Source organism: Carlito syrichta, unplaced genomic scaffold (genome assembly GCF_000164805.1).
Source record: "Carlito syrichta isolate Samal-C Ts95f unplaced genomic scaffold, Tarsius_syrichta-2.0.1 Scaffold303563, whole genome shotgun sequence".
Classification (NCBI taxonomy): domain Eukaryota; kingdom Metazoa; phylum Chordata; class Mammalia; order Primates; family Tarsiidae; genus Carlito; species Carlito syrichta.
Window position 1 is genome coordinate 364103 of NW_007247659.1, and position 23532 is coordinate 387634.

A 23532-nucleotide genomic window follows, 5' to 3' on the forward strand; every position below is an offset into this window, starting at 1 on the left:
GGCCCCAAGCTCCCCACACCATCAGCGGGTCCCGTGGCAGACCTGGAGGAGGCCAACCACGCTGCGACTGCACCTGCTGCCAAACTAGTCCTGCTTGTAAAACCACCTCAATCAACAATTTAGGACAAAAAAGAAAGAAAAAAGAAAGGAACTAGAACACACTAAATCCGAAGTAATAAAAGAGAACTAAATGTAAAGATCGGCATGGAAATAAATGTAGAAAGCAACAGAGGAGGGGGAAAAATCAGTGAAGCCAAAAGTTGTTTCTTTGACAAGATCATGCATGGAAATAAAAGAGGGGTAGCGCCGTGCCAAAATAAACAGCGAAAGTAGGGACAACACTTCCACGCTGTGGAATTAAAAAGACTGTGAGAGAATACTGTAACAACTTTATGCGAATAAATTATACAATCTTGATAAAATATGTAGATTCCTAGAAAGATGCAAATCAACAAGACTGCTTTAAAAAGAAATATAAATTCAGAATAGATCTATCACAAGAAGCTAAATGAGTTCATACAAATCTTCTCACAAAACCTGCCACTAACATGTAAAAAGAATTAGCCTTGATCCAAGAGGGGACAGACCAGAAAACTGGCCACAGACACTAGCAAAATTTGTTAGGAGATTTTAAGCAATTCATTTAATACCCTACGGATTCTTCATTTTCTCATCTACATGAGGAGATGGACCTCAGGCATTCCACAGGTAGGATTCTAATAAATTAAGAATCCCTTAAGAATTCTTATGTGGTTTAGGGCAAAGTAGGATTCATAATCTCTTTTATTTTCCAAAAGAAGTACTTGCAAGTCAATCATCAAGGGTATTTTTAAAATTGTTTATCAGCGTATAAAGAGCTAAGAATGAAATCAACATATCATTGAATAGGTGAGTGTTTATAACAGGATACCTGGAAACTGCTGTTAGACATTTTATACATGCTTTATAAGACAACAAGACAAATTTCAAGCCTGCATTTAACACCACTCTTCTTAAATGTCAATCTAATATGAAAATCGGGGAATACTTTTTCCTCACTGCTAACAGTTACAGAGGACTGACAAGTGTGTATACTACATTTACATTGCAAAATTTCAAGTTACATTCTTAGGTTGATTTCTGTAAGTCTGGAGATCATCACTGACAGTTTCTACTCATCCCAGTACACTGAGGCAACTAACAAGGTCATAACTTGTCATCAAAAAGAATACAGAAACCATCCAAAAACGAAGGAATTATGAAAAAAAGGGATCTTCCCTCTGTATGGAGGCAGCCTCTATGACAGTCCCCAATGGTCCCTTCCTTCTGTAATTCTTACTCTCTTGTAAGCCTGTCTTCTTGCATGTAGGCTAGACTTGAGGACTTTTTTCTTTCTTTTTTTTTTTGAATGGAGGTCTTGCCAAGTTGCCCAGGCGAGTCTCGAACCCGCGGACTCAGGCAATCCACTCACTTCAGCTTCCCAAAGGGCGGGATTACAGGCTGAGCCACCGAGCCCGGCTGAAGATTTATTTCTAACAAGCAGAATATGGCCAGGATGACTGTAGGTCACTTCAGAGTAGGTCACAAACAGGGCCTTCCATCTTGAGTCTCCCCTCACTTTGCCAGAAGCCATGTTTTGAGCTGCACTATGTAGAAACGAGGAGGCAAGGAATTGAGGCCAACAACCTGCAGAAAACTGAATCCTCTAGCAGTGGAGCTTCCAGACTGCATCTATGACCAGCAATTTAACTACATTCTCATGATATAACTGAGCCAGAGGCACCTAGGTAGGTACTACCCCAATTCCTGATTCACAAAAAGCTGCTAGGTTTTGTGCAGTGAGAACAAACAGAGTGACTGCCCAGGGTTGGTGGAATGGGAAGAAGGAGGTGATAGCTAGGGCGGAACTGAGAGTGAAGAGTATGACCCACAACATTCAGCTGTATTGAAAGAAAGGTAGAACCTGTCATTTCAGGGAATATTCTCAGTTGTTTTTTTGGGTGAATTTCATGTCATTGCCATTAACCCACAGGAATGATATTTATAACATTATATGATACAAATACAACAATGGTAAAACTGAAACAAAGAAGAAAAGAAATGTGGCATCTGCATAGCGGGTAATGACTCTCAAGACCTATTTAGTTGATCCATATGAGATTGCCATTTTTGGAGGTCAATGATTGGCAAATATAGGGAATTGTGTATGTTTCCATGTATATTTCCATCTAAAACTTATGCAAATAGATCTGAAGTGGGAAATAGGGAAGGCTAGGCAAATGGGATTTATAACTAATTGTTTAGTTTACCCCCAAGCTTTTTGGGAAGGTCACTTTAGCTAAATGCTATGATGGAAAGGATGCCCTCAGGTAAATAAATAGTACAATAGGAAGGATGCCCTCAGTTAAATACTGCAGTGACTACAGGGACTCCTATCACTTTGAATATAGAGACTTGGCTTTACCATTGCTGGAGGTTGAGCTTGTATTTGTGGACCTATGGGGATTTTTGTCAAGACCATCTTCCCAAATGGATTAGCTGTGGAGGATGGAAGACTTAAAGAAGGTAGGAGAAAACCTCTTGATTATCCTAAATGATAATGACCTTTAATCACATGAGAAGCTGCCTCTTCATAAGATATAAAGCAAATAGCTAGGGCCATGGGCTTGGGAGTCGAGTAGACCAGGGCTAAATCCAAAGCTTACACCCATGCCCTTGCATAGTCGATATAACCTGGGCTTCATTTTCCTTGGAATGGAAGCTTGGAATATTATTGCCTACCTTGAAGAGTAGCTGTGAGGATTACAGGAGACAAAAATAAGATAATTACATGGGATAATATGTGGAAAGTAACTTTATATTTTTAATGGGGTTTTTAAGTGTCTGTTTTGTCTGCTTGGTCCTTATCATGTTTCTTACCTTGAAGATTCTTGAAAGTTTCCAACCCATCCTAGCCTCTGTCCAGGTATATAGAATCAGAGTTCCTGATCATCAAAAATAGTTCATATCTTGCGGTTGAAATCAATCACCATTGAATTTGGTTCCTAAATTTGCATTGTCTATAGCATCTACCACTTTGCCATGTACAAATATATGAGTAAGTGTTTTTGAATAGAAATTAAAGTAATATTGAGGTCCCAAGTTCAACCTTGCAAATATAATTTTTTTAATGTTTAAGTACATTTTATAATTTGTAGTGCTTTAAACATTTGCAGAGCATTTCCACATATTTCAATTATTTCATTAACAGCATTACAAATCGGTAAAGTAGGCATTTTGGAATAATCACTTTACAAATGAGCAAAGTGATACTCAAAAATGTTAAATGACTAGAAACTTGTCCCATCCTTAGTATATAGCAGAGGTAATTGTTTCTAGATTAGAAAAAATGGTTTATTTAGAAAGTAAGTTAGAGAGAGAGAGAGAAGTGTTCACCTCCCCAAGGTAGGGGAGGGAGCCAAAGTTAAGAAAACATGGCCACCATAGCTTAAAGAACACATGGTCCGACCAGTGCTTAACAAAACAATGGCCAGAAGTGAAATTTCAACCCACCTTTCTGACCCAAGTTTGGGTCACCACTCCACCTTACTACTACTGCCTTGTTTAAATACAAAATCATTGATTTGGAACCTTTTCTCCCTTCTTGAAAATATCATGATACTTAAAAAATAAAATTTCAGCCGGGCTCGGTGGCTCAGCCTGTAATCCCACGCCTTTGGGAGGCTGAGGTGAGTGATTGCCTGAGCCCACAGGTTCGAGACCCGCCTGGGCAACTTGGCGAGACCTCATCTCTACAATAAATCAAAATCAGCCGGGCGTGGTAGTGCCCGCCTGTATTTCCAACTACTTGGAAGGCTGAGGCGGAAGGATCGCCGGAGCCCAGCAGGTTGAGGCTGCGGTGGCCGGGAGTGACCATTGCACTCTAGTCTGGGTGACGAGTGAGACTCCAATTCAAAAAAAAAAGGAAAAATAAAATTTAAATAGGCAAAGTTTCCTTTATGTGCTGACACAGTAGCTACTTTTAATACAGAGAATCTTAAATATATGTTTGAATATTTGTATAATTTAAAATATGTATCTGAATTAAGATTATATACCTTACATAAATTAAAATTACCAACAAGCTCTGAACATATTTTAAATAGCATTCACCAGCACGTGAATCCTGATTTTTTCCTGCTCATTGATATTTCCTTTATGAAATTACTAATTTCAAATATTTTCAGTTACTTTCAAAAATGCTGTAACTGTTCAGTTCCAATAACTGAAATATTGGTGCTATTATGCTTCGTTTTTTTTAGAAACCAGTAAGAGTGGATTGCCAATTTTTTAAGCAGAACAACCCATAGAAACCTGTACACTAATGGTAATACATGACCAGACTTAATACTTCCATGGCAGAATATTTATCTGTCTCTTAGAATAAGGGTTAACTACCGAGTTGTGTTTGTGTGGCATTTCAGAACAATACAAAATTCTAGCAAAAACCTGGGCAGGCGAGACCTGATCTCTATAATAAGTCAAAAAATGAGCCTGGCGTGGTAGCGCGCGCCTGTAATTCCGGCTACTCAGAAGGCTGAGGCGGAAGGATCGCCGAAGCCCAGCAGGTCGAGGCTGTGGTGGCCGGGAGCGGCCACTGCACTCCAGTTTGGGCGACAGAGTGAGACTCCAACTCAAAAAAAAAAAAAAAAAAAAAAAAAATTCTAGCAGAGCATTTCCATAATGAATGTTACATGTGTTTACTTGATTGAACTCATCCTCCAAGGCTGGTAAAATGAAGTAAGATGAGAAAAAAATCAATTGTTAAGAAAGGTTGATAACATTTGATTCTCTTAAATATTGCTTCTTTATATGTGTTCATTTACAAGAAATATGTCATTGGAATGAATTTTCAACCTGTTAAGTGATATGCCTTTAAAAAACTTGGCATACATTTTAAGAATGTGAGTAGTCATTTACTCTTTGCTCCTTTTCGCGTATGGAAACGACCCAAAAACATTAATGTCCCTACCTAACTGAGTAATTGGTTATTCCAGGTGATTTTTCAACAGAGGTTCCTTCACTTGATTTACATCTTTTGTAATTGCATTAAAGAGAAGGCACAGAACAAACAATCTATAGGATTCCTTTGATCATACACACTCTGTGCTGCTGGGAATAGCTGTCTATGAGAGGTGGAAATCTGTGCTCTTATGCTGTTTTGTCCTTTGTTATAGGTACACAACATCTCTCTTTCATTCAGCACTGTTGTGCAAAGTTCATCTGTTCTTCTCTCTGGAGCAACTTTATAGTATTTTTGAAGGGCTGTTATTCAAAAAAACTGTGCATGTCACAAGAGTATAAACCAAAAACAAGCTCTGAGAAGTCAACAGGATGTCCCAGTTCTTTTCTATTCTGAGAAGACACTATCGAGAGCTTGAAAAATGACCTTACTGTACTGGAGCTAAACATGATAGGCTACCTGGTGGGGGGCAGTGGGAGGTGAGAGTCCTGTGCATGCACATGCCTCATGATTTGACACGACCCTGCGGTCATCTCTGAGACAGAAGCCTATAGTAACTTGGCAGCTTCATGACAGAACCTGGAACCACATCCATAATATCAGGCATCTAGGCTATTTCTGCAGGTAGACTGTCATTTCTCAAAAGATTACAGCAGATTTTTTGTCTTTATCATTCAAACCATTTTTTATGCACTGGAGTGATTCTCTGGACTCAGGGAGCTTGGCAAATATAGGAGTGGTTCCTCAGATGTTGTGTGTATTCATGCATCATTGCTAGTGGGCTTAAGCTTCTAAGCGATGACTATGAGAAACACCTGGGAAATCGGTTTTTTTCACTTTGATTTCTAAACAGAGGACATCTGTTGTCGGACTTGGCAATGTAACACATAGGATTTTGATGTATCCCAGAGTTGTTTTAATTGAAGACTGAAATACAGAATTACTGCCAAAGAATATGCATTGTCATGAATTGTCCCATTTTGTCACACTTCTGGGAGCTGAACTAATGAAAGTGGATTGGGACAATCAGAGTCATTTTAGAGTAGTAAATCAGGGACCACATGACATCCTGTTAAAGGACTGACCGAACAGTAAGAGACCAGGAAATTCAAGGAGAATGTTAATGTAATTCTTATATTTGATCACTAGGGATGAAATCCTTTCTCTAAATGAAACAACAATAAAGGGCTTGACCTTTCAAGAAGCCATTCAGACCTTGAAGGTAACATTTTTATGGATCTCCGTTACCCTATTTGTTTTCCTCCTTTATTTCCTTCTCGTGTGGGTTGGGTGAAATTTTTTGACCCTTTGATTTAAGAACAGTCTGAATATTTTAGCTCACCTTCCTCTTTGTTTTCCAGCAAAGCCAGAGAGGATTATGTTTGTCTTAACCAAAAGCACAGAGTGGCTGAGCTGTGGTCCCATGCCCTGCTCAACAGACACACATGTGAACAGATCTGGCTCCCCGAACTTCAACACCAGTGGGGGAGCTTTGCTGGGAGGCTCTGATGAAAGCAGTTCTTCATTCCAGGGTCACAAGATTCCTGGGCCCAAGGACAGGATTGTCATGGAGGTAACACTGTACAAAGCTGTTCCACATTGCATTTCTTGAATAACAATATGGGATTTGTTAGAGGGTTAGCTTATGAATCATTCCTTTGGAAAACTCTTCTATCAACAGCAGGTGATGTTCTCTACGTGGACAGTGGGATCAAAAGTAGAGATTTTAATCACTTTAGTCAAAGTGAGGGGAAGTTACCAGTAGCACAGAACATTATAAACTCTTCTCAAATGAATTAGTGTCAGAGTCGTATGTTTAAAAAAATCACTTGCGAGCTAAAGTCTAGGGCTATTGTAAATTTTATAGAACAAAAGATCCTAGTTAAGATTACCGTTCACACTGGTAAGTACAAGTCATGGGGGATCATCAAACCTTCCTGCTTTTTATATTTGTTTTCTTTTCCTCCCCATCTACTGTAGAAATGTGAGGAAAAATAAGTAAAAGATGGGTTATAAAATAGAGAGGCAAAAGAAGGCTGTTGTGTATCTAGTACAAAAATGTTACTTTCACTCTGCCTGTTTTCAAAAGCAGATTTCAGGAGGTGTGTTACTAAGTAGAGAGTCGATCATTAGATCATTCCATAGTCCGTCGTTAGCCCTGGTTTAGCTGTGGACTTATTAAGAGAAATGGCAATGTTGATCCAGAAAAGTGGGATTTGCTTTCTGAGCCTGGACCAAAAATAAAAGGGTATTGGTAAGAATATATATTAATACAGTTTCAAATCAGTTATACTTTTTTTTCTGGTTTCTGTGTCATTTTTGTTTTTGTTTTCTTTGAATGATGCCTCTCACAGAGTCAAAAATTGGATTAGGCCTTGGTCCCTGCTGCTTGGCTCTAGAAAACAGCCCTCCAGGCAGCTACATTCACAGTCTTGCCCCAGGATCAGTGGCTAAGTTGAGGAGCAACCTGAGATTTGTTGCATATCTGATAGATTCTGGTGTGTTCATGGAAATATCTGCTCTATTGTGTTCCACTGAGGGATGATAAAACTTGGAATTATTTCCAGTCATACAGCCAAGACTACAGTCAATTGCATCTCCAAAAATGGAAATGCTAAACTAAATGAAAGGTGGTTGAACTAGACAACTCTAGATCTTGGTTTGTGTTCTATTTATACACTTGACAAGATATACACAGCTCTATATGGATAGCAATGATTATCACAATATTTTCTTTTCTTTTAGATTCATGAATGTAAAATTCATATGAAATGCTGGGTGTGCTCATCATAATTTTTTCATGAATCTGTTGGCTGCTCATATGTCTTCTTTGGAGAAGTGTCTATTCATATCTTTTGCTCACTTTGTAATGGGGCCGTTTGTTTTTTTCTTTTCAACATGCTCGAGCTCCTTGTAGATCCTAGATAGTACGACTTTGTCAGACATACAGTTGGTAAATATTTTTTCCCTGTCTATGGGCTGTCTCCCTGCTCTCTTGATGGTTTCTTTGGCTTTGCAGAAGCTTGTTAGTTTGATGAGGTCCCTCTTGTCAATCTTATATCTTATGGCATGGGCATTTGGGGTTTTAATCAGGAATTGCTTGCCAGTTTCAATTTCCATAAGGGTGTCTCCTGCATTTTCTAAGGTTCTTATAGTTTGAGGTTTTACATTTAGGTCTTTGATCCATTTAGAGTTGATTTTCATGTATGGGGATATGTAGGGATTTTAATCTTCTGCATGTGGTCAGCCTGTTTTCCCAGCACCATTTACTGAATATGTTCTCCTCTTCCCAATGGTTGGTGGTGGAGGCTTTGCCGACTGCCGTTTTTTTTTCAGATTACTTTCTCTTACCCATGTGCATTCTCAGAAGTGTCTTGCAAAAAAATAATTTTGAGTATCATCAATGTAAAACTAAGTCTCACCTTTTTTTCCCATTTTTTTCCTCACTTGTCTCCTCCCAGTTTTCTCCTTTCTGTTCTGTGATTCTTCTGATGCCTTCTCTTAGTATCTGTTTCACTTTATACCAGTGCTGTCTCCAAGGCTCTCTTCCGGTCACTTTGAACAGCATTTTGCCTGATAGTTACAACTAGAGCAGTTCCCAGCTCCTACCCCCAGAGTCTCTGCCTGGCTTCTCTTCCTCTCATCCCCCACACCAGCCACTCCCCTTCACCTCAGGATGTACTCTAGCAAGCTGGGGCTGACCTAATATCTCCCTCAGCAACATTCAGAGCATTATGATTCAGTGGTTTGCAGTCATTGGCTTCAAGGCATGTCTGACTTCAAAATCATTTCCAGCATAACATGGGTCGTGATTTGTTCTCAAACCGAAAACTATGCCTATTTGCCACTATAATCAAAAATCAAAATGGCATTTGGGTGCGAAGCATACTAATTCAGGTGGACTGTGACCCGGTGGCACATAGTGGTTGATCCATGTTTGTAGCCACAGCAGAACAGTCTTCAGTGACAGTGTGGAGCCATGTCCAGCAAATTCCAATTTCATTATTTTCAATATTAGCATTAGTTTGATGAGAGTTCACCATTCTTCCTAGGTAAACGTGATATGCTTAGTGGTAACATCGTAAAATATTTGTCTTTGAGTCAATGATGCATTTTATGTTTAGTGTATTTTTGTACAACTTAGCCCAGCTTTTCACACCAATAGAATTTTTTGATGCATATATGTGCTTGCTTAATTTTCCTGTTGTTCCAAGAGAAACACCACAAGGGTTTCTTTGCTTCTGTTTCTCATGGTATCTTGAGAGGCAGCTGCCCAACTGGGCTATTTAAACCTTCCAGTACTAGTTAGCTTGTGATTTGGACCTGCTGGAATAGCAGCTTCTAGTTTTTGTTAAGTAGAAGAAAGAAAGAGAAGTTTATTTTTCTCCTACTTAGAAAAACTTTTGCAAACACTGAAAGTCTAGGATAAAGAAAAATAGCAGCACTGTTTAAGCTGATGTTTTCCCTGGCTCATTTATACAAAACTATTCTTTACTTTGTGGAGGTATGTGTGTATGTGTGTGTGTAAGTGTATATACCTGTTTATGTGTATATATATATATATATTTTATTTCCTGTGAAGCCTATATAAAGTATTTCATAAAGGTCTTGATGTGATTATGATTGATCTGTTATATTAGAATGCAATACTGAATCCCGTATAGAAATATTTATTTACTTAAGACAGATTACTGTACTTATCCAAATATTCCTTATGCTAAATATTATTTAATTTCCCAAGATTACCATTCTAGGTTTAAAATATTCTTACCTTTACAAAAGACATTCTGTGGGGAGAGGAGGGAGAAAAAAGACATTCTATAAGTTTTCTTACGATTTTTAAAAAATACATATTTTGCTGGGCACAACTATAGAAATGAGAGGATTGTCTGAGGCCAGGGTTTTGAGACCAGCCTGGGCAAATTGGTGACACCTCATTTCTACGTAAATAAAAAAAATTAGCATAGTGTGGTAGTGTGCACCTGTGCTTCCAGCTACTTGGAAGAATGAGGCGGAAGGATCACCTGAGCCCAGCAGATTGAGGCTGTGGTGGCCGTGAGCATGCCACTGCAATCCAGCCTGAGTGACACAGTGAGACTCCTGTACAAAAACACACAAGCGCGCGCGCACACACACACACACACACACACACACACACACACACACACATTTCAAGATGTGTCAGGATCTTAGGAAATCTTCCAATGAATAATGACAGTTATGAATTATAATTGAGAAAAAAATCCATGAATTTGCCATGATTATAAAAGGAATAGAGGAGTTATAAAAATCTTTAGTTCGAAAACTTCATACTAATGATTGATTCAGATCAGGGTAATCAATGGTGCTAAAACCTTGGTGTCAAAATACATCGGGGAAAAGGAAATTTACATAGCCTCAAACTGTTTCTTCACAGATTACTCATTAATGACTAAAATAAAAATTCCAGTGCAATCTGGCAAATTCCATCCTCATCAAGAGATGAAAGCTATCATCACCCATTACAAGACACATTTATCCTGAGTGCCTTTACATGCACTGAGGAGAAAACCATTTTTGTAATTTTTTTTGTCAAAAAACGCACAATCTGAATCTAAGCATGAGGAAACTATTGAACAGTTCTTAATTGAAGGTTTGGATTGGCCTGGTTTCTTCTAAAATGTCAGTACCATGAAAGACAAAGTCAGACTTGGGAACTGTTTCACATTCATTAAAGGAGACTAAAGATACCAGACAACTTAATTCTGGGCTGCCAAAGCCAATTTTCTTTTTTAAAGATTAAGCATTACTATTCATAGAAATAGGCTTATGACAGTCTGCCTAAGATTCACAACAAGAAGCTCTTGCACCAGAATGTAAATGAGTTACATCACTGTGCACATCATTTGTTTCAGTCGGCATTTTTTTAAACCTCATTGTTGATGAGGGAAGTGGTGTGCAAATTTCCATTTTGGAGGAAGGTCCTTATTTCATCACAGGCTGACATCACACTTTCAGTGAACAAGTTCTGGTCTGTGGACACACTTTGAGTAGCACTTCTAAAGGACCGTATTGGAGCAGTTGACTAAGTTGGAAGCTGAAATGTATATTAAATAGTCATCAGTGTTAAATTTCCCAAATTGGACAACAGTATCATGGTTATTGAAGAGAATGTCTTTGTTTTTAGGAGATGCATCTAAAATACTTACTGGTGAAGGGTCATGATGTCTGCAACTTACAGATGGTGTAGCAAAACGTTTTACCTCTTTGTGTATGTGTGTATGTGTGTGTGTGTGTGTGTGTGTGTGTGTGTGTGTGTATGTGCGTCCATTTGTGTGTTGAGAGAAAATGTGTGATATAAAACATACAGTTCAATGGGGATGCTAAACTATTTGGAGGGACTTTGTTGAGACTTGGAGATGCTACATTTGCAGGTAAGTCCAGAATAACAACAGGATCACTTGATAGTCTGTGGATAGGATAGACTGTGTTTTGAAATTTTTGTTGGAGATATTTATTTAAACTGGACAAAAAGAGACGGTGACAGCCTGTCAAAGCAGGGCTAGTGGTGACCATTTGATTGCATGGCACAAGAGCTTGCAGAAACTGACTGGAAGTTTGGGTGGTGATGGTAGTGGTGGTGTTAGTGGTGTAATAGCAAAGGTAGTGTTTTGATGAAGAAACCGGAGAATCACATGAAATTAAGCAGAACATTGACCTTCACATAATTGAAAATTACTGGCAACTGGTTTCTCTGCTTTTCCTACTTTGGAGTTGAATGGTCTCTTTCTGCTGCTCTCTACTTGCCTATTACCCTCTCTCAAACAAGTATTTTCAGTAAAACTCTTTAATTTCTGCCTCTCAATAACATGACATGATCCCATAGACATAGTGCTCAGTGCAATATGATTCAGAGTCTCTGTCAAATCCTAATTTTGGGAGGGAGAACCCAGTTGAGTGAAGTTGGTTCATTGGTGCTGGTTCAGCCAGCTTCAATCAGAAGGTTGGAGTATGTTGAGTTTCTCTTAAGGAGTGGGCTGTGCAGATGTCACTTATGCATGGGGAGGGTGCCATGGAAGAAATGATGGGTGTTTTCTGAACAAGATTTGGGCTTAAAGAGAAATATTCCATATTGCGGTGAGAATGGTAGAAATTGATACCTGATAGGATTTGAGGATTTCCACTTTGGGAGATTTGGTGGTGAGTGAACTTTGAATTGATTGAGTGAATGAGCAAATATTTAGTCTGAAAAAGCTATTTTCTGGATTTACTGATTTCAGACTCTAAGAACATTGGATTCCCAGATTAAAATTAAATTAGTATGTTTTTAATTTCGCTATAATATGAACTACTTTTGGCAATTCATTTTTCTTAGTTTCTGTTTCCTCACACATGGATATTAAAAATACCTGTCTTATAGGGTTGCTGTGAACAAATAGATAATACAGATTAAGTACTCTGAACTGTAAAGTGTCATACAAATGTAAAGTTTTATTACTAACAAGTGAATACTATGTGATGAGTAATTTTAGTAACACTCTCCTTGTACTCATCCTGTGTGTATGTGTATGTGTTTGTGTTCCTGTGTGAAGGGGTAGAGGGGAAAGGATGGAAGGAATGGAAGGCAGTGTAAAGCTGCTGAGTAAAAGAGATTTCACAAGAGAAGGAAATGCTGCAATGCCCTGTGGAGGCCGTTTCTGCTGTCACGTTCCTCTGACCATTTCTGGGCAGAGCAATTACTCCTACTGCGACCAACTTTTTTTTCCCGCTCCAAGTGATATGTGAAGTGAAGGACATTTACATGAGACAAAAGAGAGAAAACTACTTGGCTACAATAAAGAAGGAGGTACAACTAAAAGTTTATGGGCTGTGGAGACTGTGAGAGGTTATTTTGATAGGTAGGAGTTGTAGATGGCATGTGCTTGTAAATGTGTGTGCATATGAGAAAGAGTATGTGTGTGTGAGAGAGACACACACAGAAAGAGAGAGAGTCATGTAGTACAAAACACTGGCCTGTAGAATCAATTCTGTTTGGGATGTGTGGACTGCTCTCCATTGTCTATTTCAGCAGATCATGATGGAAGAGACCACCTCCTTCCAGTTCAATCTAGTGAGGCTATTCCTAAGGGCTTATGAACGGAAGGAACAATTTTTGACAGAATTTAAATGAATAGTACTGCTTGCTGGATATTATTTATTTTTAGAAAAGAGAAGTTGAGGAGGGACTAGGAAATTGACATTGAATGTCAGGTACTGATTATCTCTGCTTAGGCTCAGAATAGTATTATGAAGTGGATATTATCATCCCTAATTTACAGATAAAGCATTTGAACTTCAGAAAATTTAAATAACTGCTCAAGGTTTGAAACAAGTAATCAGAGATTCTAATATTCAAGTCCTGGCTTTTATATTTCCAATTGCATGTTCTTTCTATTGACACCATGTTGGGACTGGGAACCCCTAAACTGTCATCTGTAGACTTAATGTGGAAACGCTTTCCAAGAAATGATGTATCTTGATTTAAGTATTATATTCACCTGCTTAGATCAAAGGGATAATTTAAGTAAGGTACACCTGCTGGTAAAATCCAGATAGATGAAAACATTATACTTCTATAAGGGCTTTATTCCAGGAAGGGAGGATACGTGAACACATGTTTAGTGCTAGGAGGCTGGAGAAGGCAAACTTGGTCTCACCTGTCCTTTCTGGGTGCAGTAGTCAGAATGGACTCTTCATATGGGTCTGTCTTTGATGGGGAGTTTGAGGGAACTCAGCTGGCAGTGGCTTGATAAGTGACTAGCACTCCTCTGAGCCCTTTGGGGAATGCATACCTATAAGACAGAAACAGAACAATATTTATCCTTGCACGCACCATTACTTTGGTAGTTGGGAAAAGGGAAATATCAGAATAACAATAACATATATGGAGTGCTTACTGTGGCCTGTGTGTTATGTGAAATGATTCACATGTATTCTTTCTGTTCCTTTTCATAACCACACAACATCGCTCTAAAGAACATGCATTGCACCCTCTGCAGCTTCCCGAGTCCCTGTGGATACACACTTGTTATGCTTGTAGATATGGGAGGAACTAATATTCTTCTGTGGTAAAAACTGAAAGAAGCAGATGGTTCAGTATTTTGAGTCTCTGCAGAAATCTATCTCATGTGTATGACAGTTCTGTTCCATTTCTAACCTGCAATGGTTTCCTGTTGCACATGGAAGCCTTCTTGCCGAGGGGCTAGAATCCCCACATTGTGTCTCCGGTTTATTTGTCCCTGATTCTCCCACATGTCTTCTCTGACCGTATTTTTTTACTAGAGTTTCCAAAACAGGTCCCATTCTTTCTTGCCCCTGTCCCGGCATCGGATGCTGCCTTGGCCTACAGTGTCTTTCCTTCTCTCCGTCCTTTCTCACTCCCATCTAGCTATGCCTTGGATTTCTTTCCTGTCCCTCCCAGTGTAAGTATTCTCTCTCCAATAGAATTTGCTGGCCTGTCTTCTCTTTGACATAACAGCCATTTGACATATTCTTTCAGCTACAAGGTCATGAAGAAATCACTCATATCAGTGTTTCAGTGCAGGCTTGGCCAGACTGCCTGGGTGTGCATTTTAGTTTCACCTCTTAGTAGTTACATAATGTAGAGCAAGTTGCTCTTTGTGCCTCAGGTTTCTCATCTGTGAAACTGGGATAATAACAGAACCTAGCACATGGTGCAGTTATGAGCAAGAAATGAGATAAAGCATGTGAATCATTTAGCACAATACATAGACCATGATAGGCATAAATGTTGTTATTGTCATTCTGATAATGTTGACTACAGCAGATTTTTTATGGTACACATATGATGACTATATGTTGAATTGAATTGTGTTGAAAAAGTGATTATTGCTACACTTACTGTGGTAAGGAAGCAGCCCAGGGGCTCATGCTTGATCCAGAGATAGTCTCACAAAGAGCTAGGTGAGAGTAATGGCTGGGGTAATGGAGAGGAGGAGGTATTTGTCATCATATTCCTAGTCCTTATGTTTACATGGTCTCTGTGGTTCCCGAGTAAACATTTTTTCCTGACAACCCCAAGGCCAGATATGGCCATGTCACCAGACAACAAGCCCCTTGAGGGACAACAGTGATTATACATTGGTATGGCCTTAATCATCTTTTTAAACTAGGGAGTTGGAGCTAAACCTTTAAACTACATAGTCAGGGAATATCGCAGTATGTAGTACAGTCTTGTGCTTAGTAATTTTTCTGTTTTAAACACTAATAAGTACCTGTTACATTCAGAATTCTAAATTAGGATAGAATGAGAGTTTGGCATAGTTGTAGGAGCCTCGGATTGGGAGTCCAGGGTCTGAGTCACTAGTGTGGTAGTTGCATAATACTCATAATAATTGTGATTGACAATCGCAGATCAGTGAATTGTACTACTAAATGTCAGTGGGCACTTGAGAGATTAGAAGTCACTGGGAGGACTAGGGCTCTCCTGAAATAGTGGGGTCATTTATGTTTTGCTCTTTCTCACCTACAAATTGAGTTGATTCTGTGTTCCCTTACCAGACACACTGAGTGTTCTCACCACAGCATAGACGTCAGGTTCCTGGGGCTATGGAGTAGGGCATGGGGATGTGGCTTTTCCCTCCAAGGTCTTAGGGATGTCCTGCACAGAGGAAGATCAGGATTACTAATTAACTAACAATTATGATCCTGAGAATGAAAGCTGGGCATTCATTTGCATTTGAAAGCAATTAACATTTTCTTGATTGGCTAGTAAACTTCACCAGGGCTTTGGCTGCTTTCTGTGAACTGTGCTCCCTTGCTTTTACTGCTAAGCCATCATTCAGAGAGTGAGAGTGGCTGGCTGTGGGAGGTAATGAGGTAGGTTTGTGAGTTGTATGTTCATTTATGGCAACAGACGTGTGTCTGCAAGCATGTGTGAATTTGTATTAATCTGCTTTAGTCAACATGATCTTGTTAATTTGTTAAATGCAAGCAAGAAAACCATCAACAACAATCCCCAAAATTTTGCAAGTACACATCAAACAAAATTAATCTCAAATATCTTTTTTGCTAATATGTGTGTGCCTGGGTTAGCTGTGTGTGCATATTCCTCTAGACTAGTGTTGAATCTACAAGCCTGATTGTAGTGAAAACTGTGTGTCTGTGTGTCTAAAGTGTGATGAATTATTTAACATTCAGAGTGAGGGAGCAGGTGGAAAAAGAGTTAGAGTTTGGGAATGAGATTAGAACATCTTGAAATATTCCTTCTAAAAGGATGTGTAAATGTGATTGAGGAATGGTATATTAGAGAATGAATCATAGTCAGGAAATTGAGAAATCTATTACTATACTTAGGGTTCGGTGCCTCTGTGGAACAAATAAAGAATTATTTTAGGACAGAGTCTGAAGTTGTGTGTATAATATAGGAATTCATGTATGAGTTGGTATGTGTTGGAGGTAAGAAAGATTTCCTGTGGAATCTAGAAGGAGGTCATGAGAGGAAATATATAGTATCTCTCCTGGCGATCTTGTGAGAAATAGAATGGATGTGCCTGGGGAAGAAAGGAAGGTGATGGATTGCTGTTGGCCCCCCCCGATACATCTTATAAAAGTTGGATCCTTACTGGTGGCTAGACTCTAGCTAGACACATGTGGGCACTTCTTTTTTGACAGACCACTGAGGAGGGAAAGGAGAGTTACTATTCGCCAAAGGGAAAAAAGTCAAGCTCTGTCCCCATAGGTCTCACTGGAAAAGGCTACCAGTAGGTCCTGACACAGCTTCAAAATGGTGGCTTTTCTGTACTGTGAGGACCTTGTGATGTCCAAACTGTCTACAGTCTGGTGTCATGATGTTGCACAGTAAATGTATGTGTGTGATTGGCAGGGAAGGTGTGAGAAGGAGAGGGTCCTTGGGGAAGGCTCTGAGCTTTTAGGGACCAAATGAAGTAGAAAGACATTCTATCCTGTACTCTGAATTGAAGACAGCTCATTGCTATTTCACATGCAAATGACATTTGTATCACCAGGCATTCCCTCACAAATGAATTTTGGTGAGAGAATGAAATTACTTTACAAACTCTCTTAGCATGGTATGGAAGTAGAAGATGACATATTTTGTTTAAAAGTAGTTCATGCGGCAGCTGTAGAATGTGATGAGAAAGGTAAACCTTTGGTGGTCACAGCTGGGGTCACAGAAGGATGAAACTGTCTTGTAGAGATGATCCCTTTGAGGTTCAGATGGGGTAACTGAAGTCTGGAGAGATTAAGTGGTTTTTTCCCAAGGCCACACAGCTGGACAGGGTCACAACTGGCTTTTAGATCTCTGCACTTTGGATGTGACCAGGCTTACGAAGAAAACTGTTTATTGGCTACCTTTATTTAGTAGGTGAAAAACAATGGATCACTCATTAATTATTTCTCAGTATCTCTGAGAAACAGTCAGCTTTGTTGGGGTCCTTTTTGCAAGTTCTTACTGGGCTCTCTAAAATCAACCTTTTCTTTTCCACTAGATGGCTTGCCTTGTGTTATCAAAGGATTATTATACAATGGCCTGGATCTTCATATACATATTAGACACTGGGTATAACAGAAAATAGGACAATTATTCAGTGTCTCCAAATAATTTAGATAGCTATTTTAATAATTTGGGAATCCCTATGGTTTATCTGTTTACTTTGCCTAAATAACTATAATAGTACCAGGACAAAGAGCTTTGACAAGTATTCATATAAGCAGATGTTCAAGAAGAAAATAATTAGTTGAGTCTGCAGGATTTATGTACAGTAATATTTATTTTTCTTTTGTTTTATAAGCTTTTAACCTCATGGCTGTCTTTGGAAGGATACAGGAGTCTCATATATCCTACTTCCTTTAATTTATGTACAGTGATAATTCTTACCTTTTCAGTAAGACTTTTCCTGACCAACATAATTAAAATCACATCACTCATCCCAGCATTCTTCATCTTTTCTTCCTACTTTATTTTTCTCCATAGCACTTAAGCAGTTTAACCTACTGTACATATATGTATGTATGTATATATGTATGTATGTATGTATCTATCATCTATCTATCTATTGTCTTGTTTTTCTACCCACAGAAACCTAAGTCCCACAAGGACAGGGATTTTTTATTTTTTAGTTGGAGTCTCACTCTGTGGCCCAGACTGAGTGCAGTGGCCACTCCCGGCCACCGCAGCCTCGACCTGCTGGGCTCCGGCGATTCTTCTGCCTCAGCCTTCCAAGTAGCTGGAACTACAGGTGTGCACTACCACGCCTGACTAATTTTTTTATTTATTGTAGAGATGAGGTCTCGCCTGCCCAGGTGGGTCTCGAAACCGTGGGCTCAGGCAATCCACTCACCTCAGTCTCCCAAAGGCGCGGGATTACAGGCTGAGCCACCGAGCCTGGCTATGGACCGGGATTTTTATCTGTTCTGTTCATTGTTGTATAACCAGCTCCTAGAAGAATGGTTGACCCGTTGTAGGAGTTTAAAAAATAATTGATGAATGCATAAATGAACTGCAGATAGATTTATCTTTCTTCCAAAGACGTAGGTAGCTTTGACAACCTGATGATGACTGAACCAGAGAAATGAGGTGCATGGGGAGCTGCTTCTCTCAGATCTCACAGAGAATCTGAAACAGTGCTCTAGGCTATGAGCTTAACATGAATTGATACTTCAGGTGCTTTTAAAACACTCAAAAATGCCCCAGCAGCTATGGAGACTGAAATGTTGCAGAATTTTTGTCTTCTTTTGCTTCCATAAGGATTTAACTTCATGGTTGTCTTTTGAAGGATACGGGTGTCTTTCATGTATCCTCCTTTCTTTAATTTAGAAATTCTATTATTCATTCATATATACATTTTCTTTATTTGCTTCACCTTGCAGGAGATGGTATAATATCAGCCTTAAGAGTGGTGGCTTTGGATTTGATTGCTTGGTTTGGATCCTGGCTCTGCTACTAATGAGGCCTGAACCTTGGACAAGGGAGCCTCCATATGGCTCAGTTGATTCATTTGTAAAATCAGGATAGCAATCACTACGCAAAAATGATTGTGAGGGCTAAATGAAGTAATGCATGTAAGTTCCTAGCCTAGTGCCAGGCACATTCCAAGTACTTTGTTAATGAACCAAATACTACTTTATAAAACAAACTCACAAAAAGCCTAAGGTAGTCTACGCTGTAGGGCATTATAGCAAAGAATGTCGAGCAGTGATAAAAAGATCTGGTTGTGGAGTCCAAAGGGCAGGTATTCAAATCGTGGTTTTGCTTCTTGTCAGCTATATATCATTAGGCTGATAACTTGATCTTTCTGCAGCTTAATTTTTTCATGTGAAAGTGAGGATAGGAGCACTAAAATATCTGGGTTGCTAGAGGATTGCACATGACAATTTATGGGAACCTCTTAGCATATTTGCTCAATCATTGTTGTTTATTATTATTAGCATTAAAATTGTACATATACAAAATTGTATATGTTTGTCATACAAAAAAATTCCAAGGTGGATGATAGATTGCCAAGGAGCAGTTTTTTTAAAATCATTTTTTGTTAAAAGCCCTTAACACGATTTAAATTATTTCATTTTTTAAAATTTCTTTTTTTGTCATTATTCTTAAGTTGTATTCTTAACTGAGATAGTAGGCTTCACCATCAAGGTTCCTGTAATGCAGGAAGTAAGGTCAATCAGATAACGCTGGAGAGGTATTTTTTTCTTTAAGCTTTAAGGAATTTTTCCCTTGTATAGCTAGAAAATAGTTACTATTGTTCCATAGAACAAGTAATCATATTTGAATATATGCATCTAAAGAAATTTTGATGAATGACAAGTGATTTTAAAAATGTCGGTGATATTTTATTTTATTTTATTTTTTTGAGTTGGAGTCTCACTCTGTCGCCCAGACTGGAGTGAAGTGGCCGCTCCCAGCCACTGCAGCCTTGATCTGCTGGGCTCCAGCAATCCTTCCACCTCAGCCTTCCAAGTAGCTGGAACTACAGGCGCGCGCTACCATGCCTGGCTAATTTTTTTGATTTATTGTAGAGATGAGGTCTCGTCAAGTTGCCCAGGCGGGTCTCGAACCCGCGGGCTCAGGCAATCCACTCACCTCAGCCTCCCAAAGGCGTGGGATTACAGGCTGAGCCACCGAGCCTGGCTGACAGCATCTTTATTAGAAAATTTCTGACCTCTATTTCTGCAGGTCAGAAATATGGGAGTGGGTATCTCAGTATTACTGATTCAGGGTTTCATGTGAGGTTCCAGCTAAGTATTGGCCAGGACTGCAGCCCTGTTAAGGCTTGAATGGGAATGGAGGACTGCTTTCAAGATGGCTCGCTCACATGACTTTGGCAGAAGGTTTAAATTCTTCTGTAAACTGTTGATCATTTCCTTAGGCCTGCTTAAGTGTTAGGATAACATGGCAACTGGTTTCAGGAAATGATCCAAGAGAGAGAGCAAGGAAGAAGCTGTAGTGCCTTTTAGAACCTAGTCTTGGGAGTCAGACGTTATCTCTTCTCCATATTCTTCCTGTTCGATGTGAGTCATTAGGCAGACACCATCTCTCTAAAGATTTTTAAAAAAATTTAGCCAGGCATATGGTATGGACCTGTAGTTCCAGCTAGTAGAGAGCCAGAGGCAGGAGGATTGCTTGAACCCAGGAGTTTGAGACTGTAGTGAGCTATGATCATACCACTACATTCTAGCCTGGGTGACAGAGTGAGATTCTGTGTCTTAAATTAGAAAAATGAAGAAGTGAGTCACTAAGTCTAGCCACTCTCAAAAGGATGGGGTTGTAGAGCCTCAGCTCTCCTTCTTGAAGAGAGGAGTGTCAAAGAATTTGTGAAGTTTTAAAAATAACTGCCATATCATGATTTTAAATAACATTGAATTTTGTTTTAATTCACGTTTATTCATTTCTCTCTCTATGGATATCTACACTCTCCTCAATTTTTTGCTGTTATATGTAATGCTAGGATGAAAAACCTTTATCTGTACATACTTTAATTCCCAAAAATGCAAGTGTGCTTATGGGACAAATTTCTATTAGTAGAGTTGCTGGGTTACGGATGTGAGTAATTTTAATAGTTTTTGCCAAGAGTTCATAGAGCATATGATGTTTATAGCTTGATCAGCAGTGTGTGAATGTGCCTTTATAATGTCTAACAGAGCATATAAATAAATACTTGGAAAAATTTTAAATATGAGTATAAAGAGCAATCTCATAACTGTTAGCAGTCACGAAAAAGAAAGATACACAGTCAGATGGATAGGCATCTGATAACTCCTCTCCTTGTCTTTTTGTTGGTGAACTTAAAATCATTCTTTGCCTTATTAGTTAACTTAACTATATCAGGCAAGAGACGTTATTAATCTTTATGGAATTTTAAAAGAAAATTTAATATGGGAATTCTTATAAAGCTCTTGGAATGTAAGGTATTGAAAACAGTCCTACTAATAAAGACTAGAGTTGGAGTAATTTATTCTAGAAAAAAAGGCAATTCTTGTTGTAGAGAGAGGCAGCCCTCACAGAGCCATTTTCTTTTGCATATTAAGAGGGCATTACATTGACTAATAGCAATTTCTTATCAATGTCTAAGAAACAAATCTTCTTATTTATCTAATCCTTGGACAAAGGACTGAGAAAGGCTTCTTCTGACTGAAAATAATATGTGAAGAAACATTGTTACGGTGGAAAATGAGACTGCAAGGAAATCTCAAACAATTCCTAATTTAGAGAGTCATTAATTAAGACCTGAGGGAAGAAGGAAGGGGTTGTTCTTTTTGAGTAAAGAGAGTGTGATTTACAAGACAGCCTGAGGAAAGCAGGGATGAGTGGGTTGGTGGTGAAAGTAGGCCTTGGGTGGGCAAGACTGCTGCTATGGCTCCTCTTTCTAGCTTTCTGCATCTTAATCTCAGATGACACATGAGCCACCCTATATTTGGGGCCATAAAGCATTTAGTAGATAGGAGGTCATTTCTCAGAGAAGGTGACAAGGGCAGCAGGCAGCAATGTGTATCAGCTGTTCTACCAAAACACTGATGCAAGTACAGTACCATGCTAAGGATAAATGAAATTGATATATTAATATTTCTTAGGAACATTTTGTACTCAGGTCCCACTAACTGTCTTCTGTTTAGTAAATGCTAATGTAATAAGACCTAAGACTTTATGATTTAGCTTGTTTATTTGTTTCCCACAATAAGACAGTGAGAATAGGTAATAATAACAATATATATTATAGTTCCATTTTACGGATTAAAAAAAAAACCCTGAGACACACTCAAGAGAATTAAGCAAAGAAAAACTAGGAATGGAAACTAACCTCAGAGATTCTCATGTTATATTTAGTACCACTCTCTCTTCTGAGAAAAGCATGGGAACAAAATGAAGAAGGAAAATACTAATAAAATGTTTAGTACAGTTGTCTTTTGTGGAAGAGAATAGAGAAGTATGAAATTGGTGTGACTCAATAAAAAATGACTATTAAATGCTAGTAGAGAAGCATTTAATATCAAAGCCAGGCAAGGACACAACCAAAAAAAACTATAGACCAAAATCCCTGGTGAACATAAATACAAAAATTCTCAACAAAATATTAATAAAGTGAATCCAGCAGTACATCTAAAAGATAATACACCACAATCAAGTGGGTTTTATTCCAGGGATGCAAGGATGGTTCAGCATATGCAACTCAACACATGTGATTTGCCACATAAACAATTAAAAACAAAAACCATATGATCATATCAATAGATGCAGAAAAAGCATTTGATAAAATTTAGCATCGTTTTATGATAAAAATGATGAATAAACTAGGCATAGGAAAAATATATTTCAAAATTATAAAAGCCATATGACAAGCCCACAGTCAATATCATACTGAACAGGGGAAAGCTGAAAGCCTTTCCTCTAATAGAACTGCAACAATACAAGGATGCTCAGTCTCCCCACTCCTATTCAACATACTACTGGAAGTCCTACCTAGAGTAATCAAGCAACAGGAAGAACTATAAGGTATCCAAATTGGAAAACAGGAAGTCAAAGTATCCTTATTTACAGATGATATGATTTTATACATAGGAAACCTTAAACCATTTAGGAGACTCCTATATTTGATAAATGACTTCAGTCAAGTGTCAGAATACAAAATCAACATACAAAAAATAGTATCATTTCTAATATTAATAATGATCAAGCTGAGAACCAAATAAAGAACTCAATCTCATTTACAATAACTACAAAAATAAAATAAAATGCCTAGGAATACATTTAATCAAGGATATGAAAGGTATCTACATGGAGAACTGCAAAACATTGGTTAAATAAATCATAGCTGGTATAAATAAAAGGAAGAACAACTCATGCTCAAAGATCAGAAGAATCAATATCATTAAAATGTCCATACTGTCCAAAGTAATATATAGATTCAATGCAATTTCTATCAAATTACCAATAATATTCTTTAAAAATTTAGAAAAAAAATTCTAAAATTTTTATGGAACAACCACAGAAAAAGAGAGTGAATAACCAAAGCAACCTGAGGCAAAAATACTAAAGCTGAAGGTATCATATT

General features: G+C 38.5%; 1 protein-coding gene across 1 annotated transcript in view; it reads left to right on the forward strand.

Annotated features, from left to right (window-relative positions):
* Positions 1–23532, forward strand: part of MGAM (maltase-glucoamylase) — a 210499-nt gene that overhangs the window by 103305 nt on the left and 83662 nt on the right. The window lies entirely within an intron of this gene.